At 41.0% G+C, this 12783-nt stretch overlaps 1 protein-coding gene across 1 annotated transcript in view; it reads right to left on the bottom strand.

Annotated features, from left to right (window-relative positions):
* LOC124114348 (FMRFamide receptor-like) overlaps window positions 1–12783 on the bottom strand; it is a 199400-nt gene that overhangs the window by 59870 nt on the left and 126747 nt on the right. The window lies entirely within an intron of this gene.

Genomic DNA, 12783 nt, shown 5'->3' with positions numbered 1-12783 from the left:
GATATCTTCGTGTACAGGGCAGTAAATGTTTTATGCCTTCGTCATCACGATACTCTGCAAGTATAATAGAGACTTAGCTGCCAATTACGAAAAGGCGTTCAGTGCAGTATACTACGATTATTACGAACTCAAAGGGACCATTAATATTATTTAGTTTTAACCCTAGTTCGTTATAAGCATATATACAGCACATATACAGCAAATGTATGGGCAAAAAAACAGTTCGTTATATCCGTCAGTTCGTTCTAAGCATGGTCCTTATAAACGTAGTTTACTGTAGTTGTTTCCCTGACACACATGAAACTTGAAGACGTCGATGAGTATGCAACAAACAATTCATACAAAGTAAATACAAGTGGAACCGTTAGTTTAACATTGTATTATTCTTACAGCTGTACACTCGTTTTTTAACACGCGTGGAGGATATGTTTGCTTAATTTGAAATTAAAGAACATTATTATCCCAACCACATGCGTGAGTGAAGCTTTGTGACAGAGCAAGGTGTGAATAAGGTTTTAATGTGACCAAAATACTTAAAGATTCAATAGAAAAAGTGTGAAGACAATGTTCACTCATAAATTTCCACTTTTCCATTCCTTCAAGGAGACTTTTCGTACACATGCTTGTACCTTTGTCATACAAACTGTTCTATCAATCATTTACTTGATCAAGGAACTAGCAATTGTACCAAAAGACGTATTGTTCTTTCATTGTCTGTTGTTTTACGCCGCACTAACCAATATTCCAGCTACACGACGGCGGTCTGTAAATAATCGAGTATGGACCAGACAATCCAATGACTGATCGATATACGGAATTGGGATACGATGACATTCATCAACCAACACACTGAACCTGACCACCCGATCCCGTTAATCGTTTTCAACGACAAATATGGGTTGCTGATGACCAATGTAACCCGGATCTTCAAGGGGCAAGGACTGAAATGACACCGCTTTTGAACTGTAGTTCCGTTATTACAGAGCGTGTCCGATTATTGTGTTAGGAACAAAGGCCCAGCTGATATAGCCAGCGCACAACTCTTCAAACAATACAATTCAAAGGACACTGGACCATTCCATAACTTCTTTATACAACCATTGCCGTCAAAGTTGCAATATGTCTATTACATGGACGGAAAACGAAATGGAAGCGACGATAGGTTGTCTTATTGGTCTCACAAATCAGCATTACCATGACGACATTGTCGATGAATGTGTGAGGATGTCATTTCCGGACGAAAGGAATTGTCATTTGTGAACCTGCATGCCACTATTGTTCGTAGTTCAAGACCAAGAACTGTTGGAAAATGTTTCAAACATCAGTGTGTAACATTAATAAATATGCAATTGAGACACGTAAACTAAATATTAACAATGGTGCATTACAGACAGAACAATATAAAAACAAATGCCTGTATAGTAATGTACATTGTCACCAAGTAGACATAATCTGCTTTCCACCATCAACTGCTGGGCCAAAGAATGTATACACCCGCGTTTGAAGGTGGGAATGAACAAACCAGAAATAGTTATTCGATGACAGGTATCATACCGGTATCATACCTGTGTTCGATGACAGGTATCATACCGGTATCATACCTGTGTTCTGATCATTAAGTTTCCAGTGTTCCGGCGGCTGTTTGCAGTCTTGTAACGTTTGACAACGTTTGTAATTTTAGGGACAAATCCAGTTTCCAAGTGTATATTTTCATTTCCCCGACGTTGGATGGAGGTTTTTAATGCGTGGGATAGGGGTCACACCGCTGTACCCGCGAAGTGTCAACTATATTTTAACAGGGGCATGCTCAACGTGCAACATAATTAGTACCCCGGTCAATGGAGCATTGTGCAGTTCATTTTCATTCTTAGCTACCTGGGAGAATACAACCCAAGCTGTCTGTGAGGCGATAGATTCACAGTTCACATTACCATCTCGCCCTACCGGGTACCCATTCAATGCTGCGTGAACAAAAGTCAAGCTGCCAAACATGATCACCTTTCCAACTACTCTGTGGGACCAACGTTGCTTAATGTCCCTTGATTTGTGCCCTGTGCGCTGTAGACAGGACCTTGTGCCACTGACAGTAGAAAAGCCGCACAAAACGCTGTCTGCAGCTAAAAGACACAGACAACTGAGCCAATGAAAGTGTCAAGATGCTGTTTTGGGACGAGGTGTGTGTGTGTGCGTGTGAGTATGTGTGTGTGTGTGTGTGTGTGTGTGTGTGTGTGTGTGTGTGTGTGTGTGTGTGTGTGTGTGTGTGTGTGTGTGTGGGTGGGTGGGTGGGTGGGTGGGTGTGTAGGTGTGTGTGTGTGTAGGTGTGTGGTTGGGTGTGGGTGGGTGTGTGGGTGTGGGTGTGTTGGTGTGGGTGTGTAGGTGTGTGGGTGTGTAGGTGTGTGTGTGTGCGTGTTCTGGCTGTTGATGTTGTTTAACACCGCACTCATCAATATTAAAGCTGTATAACGGCGGCCTGTAAATAACCGAGTCAGGATATTATGTGCAACGCTCCACCGTCGAGGTACGTTGACACGTCATCAACCAAGTGACTGAGCTTGATTACCCTACGTATTTGGCCAACCCATATGGCCTCCATAGGAGGGGACCAATTCTAACCCGGAATGTGAGTCGTGGGGACTCAGGGTGTGAGAAGCAGTGGATCCAATTTCATCTTGGTATAAATGGAAATATTCAAGTTAAGCAAAAGAACCATCTATTGTGATATTTACCTTATAATTAAGTCAGAATATTAATTAACCCCTGTAAAAGGCGACTATGCTTGTCATAAGAGGCGACTAACGGGATCGGGCGATCAGGCTCGGTGACCTGGTTGATGTATGTTAACGAATCCCAGTTGCGTAGATCGATGCTCAAATCACTCACTGGATTGTCTGGTCCAGACTCGATTATTTATAGGTCACCGCCATATAGATGGGGGAGTGAGTGAGTTGGCTTTAACGCCGCTTTTAACAGTATTCCAGTCATGTCACGGCATGTCAGCTTAAAGTGGGAGGAAAGCCCAAAGTGATGTAGTTCTCAGGCGTTTACCACTTCGGTGAAACCCACGAACACGGGTATGGTGCTGACAAACCTAGAAACATAATCGGGGCGAACCGGGATTCGAACCAACAATCATAGGTTTCTGGCGTGCCCAAGGGGCGCAACTCTGCAAAGCGAATCGCGGCGCCTTAGGCGACTTTTGCCCCCTTCCCTTAGTCCACAGCAGAATAAAAATATATAAATGTTTATTTATTAAGTGAGTTATTTTACGTTGACGTTAATGTAATCATGTTCGGGTACTCTTTCTATACATAATATGATTTCGATGTAATTCAGTTACACCACGACATGTGAACCTAATATAGAATTAGCGTCATAGGATTAGCGCGTCGTTGATGCTTAAAATCTTCGTTCGTCTTATTGATTCAAATATTGCACAACTGACGTGTACATTATTACAGAAGATGCATTAAAGCAAAAATGGTCAAAGCTTTCACACTTATTTTTTATTATACCCCGTCATCTAATAACTCAGGAAATGAATAATGAACTTTAGAGTAAGTTCAAATTCTGGGTTCAAAGTGTGAAACGACAAATTATTTGTACAGGATTGGGGACCATCATTCTTTGAAATATGTCTCCTGGCGAAAGTCTCAATAACCCAGTCCAGTTGTCACCTGTTGTCACAACGACTCTTGGTCAATTAATCTAACGGCCACAATCTTGACCAGTGACCGGTCTCCACCATCTGGGGCTGCGAGGGCTAATGTCTGCTAACGTAACTGGTCGTGGCAACAAGCGTCTCGCCATCAACACGCTTCAGAAGTCACTGAGGACTTTCCACAAACACAGCCTCTGGTTAGAGTGGTTCATTTCGGCTTCAACAGACAGGAATAACACATTTTGAAACTCCCTGGTGATAATAAATTGGCAGGAAAGCATTCACATATAATGTGTTTCCCGTAATGTCTCCCTTGACCACTGTGGGAGTGGGAGGAATGACAATAGAACTGAGTCGATGTGAGGCGACTCTACATTGTCCCTATGCCACGGGGCCTAAAATTTTCCAATCATTTTTGGATTCAAAACGTCAAAGCCAGAATATAATCGGTCTCGGTTATCTGCCTAAGATTCCATTGGGAATGGAAGGCAAAATGGTGATAAAAGTAATATCATGACTGAAAAGTATTGACGGTACCAGGTGTTGATAACTATTGATTGATCTGTCCCTCGATATTCGTCTTTCTGCCCGTCCACCAATAAAGGTTCAACATCTTGAATCCTTGTTCACTCTGACTGTTGGTGTGAATAGGTATGTGTTGATTTTGAAAATTGAATGTTTTCACACAAGATCCCAGCCCTTGCTGCAGGTGTGTGGCCCAGTACTTTGTTGTCATAGACTACATAATATGCATTCATCACAGGAAGGGAGAGGCGTTTTAGCCAGAGATATGTTGCTTTCCATGTAAAAAAGACGTTAGCAGTTTCAGGAACATCTCACGTATTGATCAAGAATGTCATTGATGTGAAAATGTGGGTAATTTTATGAACGTTACACACTTAATATGCATACGGCGATGAACGGTAGCGACAGTCGTGGCTTGAATTAAACTTTTAATAGATGGTTTTCATTTTCACCAAATTTCTTGAAGCTATTGATGCTCCATCGTCGACTTAAGGGGTTATTCATATCTGACTATGTAGAGGCGGAAAACGGGATGAGATGGTGCATGTAGATGTGAAGACGATGTGAGAGGAAGACATCTGAGGGGACCGTAGCTTGATTCGAAGACAGGTGTGAGAGAAAAACGTGAGGGGAACATAGCTTCAAGCGAAGACTGGGTAATGTCAAGGAAAAGCCAACAGAAGACGTTTGAGGGGAACGAAGCTTCATGCAAAGACTGGTTGGTGTGAAGACGAAGCGAGAGGAAGACTTTAAGGTGGACTCAGTTTGAGATGGTTGGAGCCTTGTGCTGAAGACGTTTGAGGTGAGGTTTCCGGTAAAGACATTGAAGGTGAATACGTTTAAGGTATACACAGTTTGAGACGAATCAGGTTTAGATGATGTGGGAATATGGGAAAACAGGTTGAAGCGATGACACCAGGATCCGAATACATTTGAAACAAAGACATTGCAGGTGTGGACTTTTTGACATAGTGATTCCTAAAAACATGCTCGTTTTACAGTCGGAATCGTACAATTGACAACGGCAGAGATTTCTTATGAATATGGAAAGGGTTTTGTCGTTTCTTGCGACTTACCTCGAGTCGTCTCATAACAACCTGTTTTAGCCTCAATGTGTATTACTTGACGACTTGAGGTAGGTCACAAGAGGGGATGTAAGCCAAAAGTGTTTTAAGGTGAATATGGTTTGAGAAAATACTGTTGGGGATGAAGGCAGTTGGAGGTGAAGACGGTTTGAGAACCCCATCTGTTCGAAATCCCATCTTCGTTCTAGCGAACTCAATCGGTTGGAACTTCCAACATTATGAAACAATGTAAGATTTCACAAAAATGAAAACGATTATGCCCACAGCACATCCGATTTTATAACAAAACAGTTCTATCATCTCGTTAGTTTTCCTTCTTACACGAAGTAATAAATACATATGTCAAATAATCACTCTCTGCTGTTATTATTCAGCCCAAAGTGTCAAAATACTGACTTATATTGATGAGAATAATCTAATTCATGCTAATCCTGACAGGTTATGATCAAGTACAGCAACTACATTATTAATCAATAATGTCCTTAAATAAATTAATTCAATTTGTCAAACGTTTCTGTCACTTTTCCATCTGTATAGACAGGCATTATACAATCTCATTAAAATCATAATCTTTTACTGCGCTACGTTACCTCTCTGGGCTCAGTTCTGAGGACACTTCCAAATCATAATGAAGGATGGGTTCTTGAGCATATCTGAAACCTATTTGGCTTCATTTCTTCCCCACCTGGATTTGTAAATATCGATCCCAGGAAAAGAAAATGGGCACGGAATACAAATATACTCACTATAGTTCACTATTTTGAGTTTAGATGCACTCAGAAACGACAGGATATACAAACTATGCACAACAATATAATAGCGCGGCTTTATTTAATAGATTCGGAACTTCTCGATTATATCCGAGATACAGAAATCCGAAATGCTCTCCTGAATGCTTAGCTTACTCGTATCAATAATGTAGAAGTTGTGGCGCTCAGTGGCTCTTTCGAAAGTTCACCTAATGCTACTCATACAGAGTTGTCCTCATTCAGAGGGGTATCATGTCGGAGTGAAAGATCTGATTTAATGAGAGTGGATATTAAGTACTTGCAGAGAAAGCGACGAGACGGATGGCAAAGTCGTCGAGTGTAAATCAACGTACTTTCGTTGTACGAAACGCCCTTCCGCGTGCCATGATCATATATGATCGTGGGTTCGAATCCCAGAGTTTCCCTGGTTTATGAGAACCATATCCCGTTTTCATGGGTTCCTTTTTCATCAAGCCGACATTCCATAGTATAACCCCCATTTTGTTCAGAGCGGCGTTAAACCCAACTCACTAGCTCACTCACCGATGCAAAACGATTATAAATCTCAACACTAAGGATGACGATTGTAATATACAGTTGCTTTTTTTTAAGAAATATTGTCAAAGGATGTGAAACTAATGACGAAACTCAACATATTCTTATTTATCATATACCTCGGCAGAATAAAACCAACGTATAAAAGCGATATCCCTTGGGGTCATGTGTGGATAGAGATGCAGATATCAAAGGTCAAGTAGGGACTACTTTCAGTGTTTAAAACAAACATGGCGTCGCCCTTATCATTCGGCGATCCATCGGCAGTCTGGAGAAACTACTGGGATAAATTCTATCATTGTCAAAAGAATAGTCTAATACACTGAAAATCAGTGTATAACTGTGTCGTAGCTAGGGCAACTTTGGAGATATAAATTGCAAAACAATTAAGCGAGGACACTTGCCTAGCAGAGTCAGTTTCCATATCTGCTTTTGTAGACCTCTGCGGCCTTGAACCTTTTTCCCAAATTAAAACAGTTGGATTTGGCCGAAATGTGTCTGAATTGTTACTTTGTTTCGTTTTCTCGCTGTGTGTACATCTGACTGCACATCGTGACGTTATCACAGGGCAGACAGACTCTAATAAAACGTAACGTCTCATAGACTAGGGTAAGAGTAGCTTCCCTTTGATAAAGGACAGTTACTCTAGCGGACAGACCGATGGATTGCCGTGAAAGGCGAGTAGAAACAATTTGCAGGGGCAATTGTAGTTACGCCACTGTATAAGAAACATATTTAAGTTAGAACTATATTGACTGCTGCCACTGTCCGACTGACACATCTCTTACCTTCCGAAGTAATATATATTAATGCGCACATTCCAGGAAAACTTGCAATGTTTGTGAGAGATTGGAAGAGATTTTTCGAGTACGGAATTGAAGGATGAAATTATATAATAACGAGGTTATTACGCTTGTGTGTTTGGGTATGGCAAATATCCTCGCCCAGGCTCGCTAAATATTTATTCCTAATACAGGCCATTTACCATACCCAGATACATTCGCGTTATAACCTCAATGTACTGTTTAAAGCGCCGTTAATTTTAAATCCCTCACTAAAGAGAAAGAGAAAATCATTTTTTACGAGCTCGTATTGTATTTTCGTCACGTCTGCAGTATTCATCGAGCGCTTGTTTAACTGCGAACACGGATTAAATTATTGATATTAAGCGTTTACTGATATACAATGTAATGGTCATTTCTTTATTTTATAAAAGCCCAATTAGGAGCGAGTTTGTTTTTGCCTCAAGGGGGATCACAGTGTCACGTTGCTAATACCAAACAAACTCTCCGACCTTTTCTCCCTAACGTAATCAGATATAACTGCCAATTTACCATTTAATAAAAAAAGAATTATATCATGAATATTTGCCCTGTACTTGACATCGCATTTCGATGGATTTTCACTGATGTTAAAGTGCACATAACCATACCACGTACGGCGCTAACTAAAACGATTGGACAGATTGAAACTCTAGAATTCCTATGGTATTTTCACACAGCACTGTCAGCTTGAGATATCCGTCCGATAACTTGCCCATAACACCGGAGTATTGCACACGCGAACAAAACATCTATTTAAACTTTCAAAGCATAATCCAAGGTCACTTCGCAGCTACACTATTGATTTTGTTCTCAGTGAGCGACTAATTCAAGCTCGAATGTCGTTGTCTTGTAAACAGCGAAGAACTTTTGCGTCCATCATAGACGGTTCTCCTTCAGCCACTGTGACACATGCAATGAGAATGAATGATATCACATATTAAGAAGGGTTCACAAAAGCTCTGCCGTGCCAAGATCTGTTAATCGTAGGTTCGAATCAAATCCAACTCATTCAACCACTCACTCACTAACTCATACATAATCGTGACTCAAATAATTGTTATTAGAACACTATAGTGAGGGAGTTGGGTTTTAACGCCGCTGTGACCTGTGGAGATCCAGGTTAGAATTTATCTTCAGCAATCCATGCTTGTCCTTAGAGGCGACTAACAGGATCGGGTGATCAGACACGCTGACTTGGTTGATGCATGTCATCGTATCCCAATTGTGAATATCGATGCTCATGGTATCAAGCACTGAATTGCCTGGTCCCGACATGGATTATTTACAGACCGCCATCATATAGCTCGAGTACTGCTGGTTATACAAAAAAAGCAAACAAACAAACAAAAAGCAGCTCTGACAAGCATATCAGTTATATCACGGGGTGTCAGTTTACTGTGGGAGGAAAGACCGATATGATGCAGGTGTAAGACATTTACCATTCGGTGAAACCCTTATGCGGGTATATGGTGCTTAAATACGACTCTTACTCAAACTGTGTTGTTCCAGGTTACAACATTCAAGGCCTCAGTAAAGTTTTTAAAAAGTTCTGTGGTAGATATTTGGAGGACATTTTCCAAATTTGACAAAAATTGTTCTGACTTATGCCTTACGTTTTTTAAGGTGAATAATTTTCTTGCCTATGCACGTGTCTGTAACGAGTGCCACCGGTGGGGCAGGATGCGCTCACCTTTTCGCGAACACCTGGTTTCATGAGAAAAGAATGACCCAGGGGGTTCCGGAATGTTTCCTTAAAACGGAAACCCGACTTTTCATCATGTGTATGCATACAGTGAAACCCCATTTGTCTGGACATATACTTAATCCGTAATGTGTTAACAGCGATTACTTCGCTGGTTCTCACCGTTCGGATTAACAGGTTGCAAGTTTAAGGGAATTGGCAGTCAGGATGATTGGAACATGTTATTACTGTCCCAGCAGACACATACATGCCCCTTTACTGACAGCGAGACCAATTAATAATGACATTAAATATCAACAGAATTCACACTAGTGCCAGAAATACACTGTCAGGACTTTCTAAATTCTTATACGTTGGCATTTTCTGTTCAGCTGAAGTTTATAGTCATGGCGGAATTACAGAAAATACGTCATGAAGAAAACGTTACGACAAATATTCATGGTATTGGCATCAATGAAGGCCATTTGATAAATTTCACTAATTGATCACATTTGAGATGTATTTGTTCAAGAAATGGTTGATCGTTTCTTCTTGATATGAAAGTCTGTAACTGATATAGGCAATGCTTGTACAGAGTGGGAAATCGGTATTTTAGTCATGTTATAAAGAACGTGTTTACATACGGTTTGGAATTGCTGGTTTCAATCAGAACAGAACTATTTATTTCAGACTGGAACTGGTTCCTCGTCTATAATTTGTTTAGTTTGGACAAGGTGTTGTTTTACACACGTACAAAGTCTCATCAATGATTTCAGATGACAAGATTGGATAACACTTCAGTTGATCCGTAGTTGCAATAAATCGTCTTGACATTGGTAGTGTTAGTTTTTTTCCAGGTGAACAATGGACTTGCCTTTGCATGAATTTGTAACAGCTGGGGAAGGATTCACCTACCTTTACTCCATTTTTCACCTAGTATCATCTCCATTTCATTATGAATCATAAACAGACGCTCATGATGTAGTCGAAAACGGACACTCAACAAGAGATTTCTTGTGAATATGGAAAGGATCTCTTTATATCATTGGCATATCGCTAAATGTTGAAGGAGCTGGTGGTTTATAGCCTGTTTCTAATTGATACCATTAAGTACATAGAATAATGATGTTTTGAATTTGTACTTCAGTTAACCTACCGTTTAACTGCACTTTGATGACAGGAATTTAGAAATGATTATCTTGCTCTCATCGCGATATGGCTGCAATATTGCCGATGTGATGTTTAATATCAACTCAATCCCTAATGTTGAAGGAATGCTAATGTTTGAATTAATGACAAACTAATTTCATTCTTTTTACAATCTGAATATTGACTGACTACATAACCATATTTGTTCTCTAAGTTCTTAGATTATTTTTTTTCTCCCTGTGCTAATGACTTTACAGATGGCGCTGAAATAACTTTTGGCGTGTTTAATAGATGTCACTGCTGTCATTAGTATTGTAATAACTGTTCAAAGATAGATCCGATGGTTCAGACAGATTGACCATCATGTTAACGCAAGATGAGAATCACGCCTTTTAAATGTCTTTATTGTCTGATCCAAGCTAATACAACTATTCTGAGAGTACTTTGTATAATTGTAATGATAAGTTTGAATGTCACAGCTTTACATGACGGTTTTGAAACTGAAAGGCAGAAAACAAGACGAGGCTGTTAAAACGTGTTATATGTCGTCATTTTACAAAACTACACTGTCACATTTCAACTAAAATCCTTTTAAAGAAAAGGATTGGTGGCCTAACTGCTATAGCGTTTCCTCGTCACGCCTAAGGCCCGGATTCTATTCACCATATGTGTGATGATTGGTGTTTGACCTGCAATGATGTTGCTGGAATATTACTAAATGCTACCTAACTCACTCACTCACTCACTCACTCACTCACTCACTCTCACTCACACTCACACTCACTCACTCACTCACTCACTCACTCACTCACTCACTCACTCACTCACTCACTCACTCACACTCACTCACTCACACTCACTTTTAAGTCCAAGAGGAGAACGGGCATCAGTACAAATAAAGACGTCGACCAAACTATGGATAGAAGATGTCAACGAAGCATTTGAACATCGAGACATTTGTGCAATATTAATGCTTCAGCAAGCAAGTATTTATCTTGGGTATTCTAATGATAAGTGCTTACATCAATCCTTGATACCCACCCTCGCGTCACACGTCACATACGACGATATGAAGAGCAGGATACCTCGACCTGGCACGTTTTCATCCTGCAACAGGATGCTAGCGCTCTGTGGGGAGACAGGTGGTCATCACGGTTAATTGAATGTGACGTACACTATCAGAGCGGTTCTAACTGCATCGTTAGCGTCCATGTTCCCAGAGCAACACGCTCTCCTCGCACTTCAGGGGGGTCTAGATGATTTCATGACTGACCGAATACACGGCATGCTTTATGCGGTACTTCTATCGTAACGATGTTCCTTTCCATATCTTTAGTTGGAATGATGTGACTAGACTGACGGGTGGGTGATATGCAGATTCGTCACGCACGATGGCGATATAATTTGTATTTTTCGAATTTCAAGAATGGAAAACATGGAAAATGTTGAATGGTCAGACCGCCGAAAGGTTTACAAATGTAAGACTCTTGGTTGCGAGACTGGTAGTCGTTCTCTGAGGAGGCGTAAGTGGAACGTTAAACCGGTCGCAGTGGCGATGACGGGATAGTAGGTTTAGCATGGCACCAATGGTGCGCCTTTTTTGGTAAGTTCTAAAACTCGACTGTCACCCAGGATGTTCATTTGTCATCTTCCCGAGGCAAGTGAGTTAACTGACTATAAAAGTCCAGTTTCCACCCTTGCCGAGCTAGGCTGGTATTTTGGAGTTCCATTTTGGCTTGACTAACGAGTCTATGCATAGTCCAATCAAAATCGCGCACCGAAATCAAAATCCGGTTTGTAAAGTGTCATGCAGATTTCGGTCGACTGCAGGATTTGCAAAACATGTGCACCGCTAACTCGTTGTCAACAGATATTTTCTGCATCTTTTCATGTTTTTAATCAAGGTGGTCACGTGATTTGATGCACTTCGCGATGTAAGCCTCGTTTTATCACAATATAGATCTTGATTATCGATCAGATCGTCTTGACTGGGCGCCACCGTTTTGTGTAGCAAATGCAAGTGATACGAGAGGTTGAATCTGTCAATAGGAGACGCATAGAAAGGACATAACTCGTAATAGCCACTGGCGCTACGATCGAGCCCAGTAATTCCAGCCTAGTTCGGCAAGGGTGGAAACTGGACTTTTAAAGTCAGTTAACTCTCTTGCCTCGGGAAGATGTTCATTTGTAGGACCAACCAGAAACAGAACCTCTACTACCTCGAGTCTCCCATTGCATTCACTGCAGGTCACATTCGCATCTCAACTTTCATATTTCTTTGAAATTTGGGGGCGGTCGCGTAGCCTAGTGGTTAAAGCGTTCGCTCGTCACGCCGAAGACCCGGGTTCGATTACCGATATGGGTACAATGTGTGAAGCCCATTTCTGGTGTCCCCCGCCGTGATATTCCTGGAATATTGCTAAAAGCGGCGTTAAATCAAACTCACTCACTCACTCTTTGAAATTTGACTACTATTCAAATTAGCTTTCTCTTACATTATGTTGGGTGTATGGACTTTCATATTGCGAGGACGTTTAATTTGACGTTACCGCGGAAA

The sequence above is a fragment of the Haliotis rufescens genome, unplaced genomic scaffold (genome assembly GCF_023055435.1).
Source record: "Haliotis rufescens isolate VD_foot unplaced genomic scaffold, xgHalRufe1.0.p SCAF_4, whole genome shotgun sequence".
Taxonomy (NCBI): domain Eukaryota; kingdom Metazoa; phylum Mollusca; class Gastropoda; order Lepetellida; family Haliotidae; genus Haliotis; species Haliotis rufescens.
The sequence above is the reverse complement of the archived record's forward strand: the minus strand, read 5'-3'. Positions and strand labels throughout refer to the sequence as shown.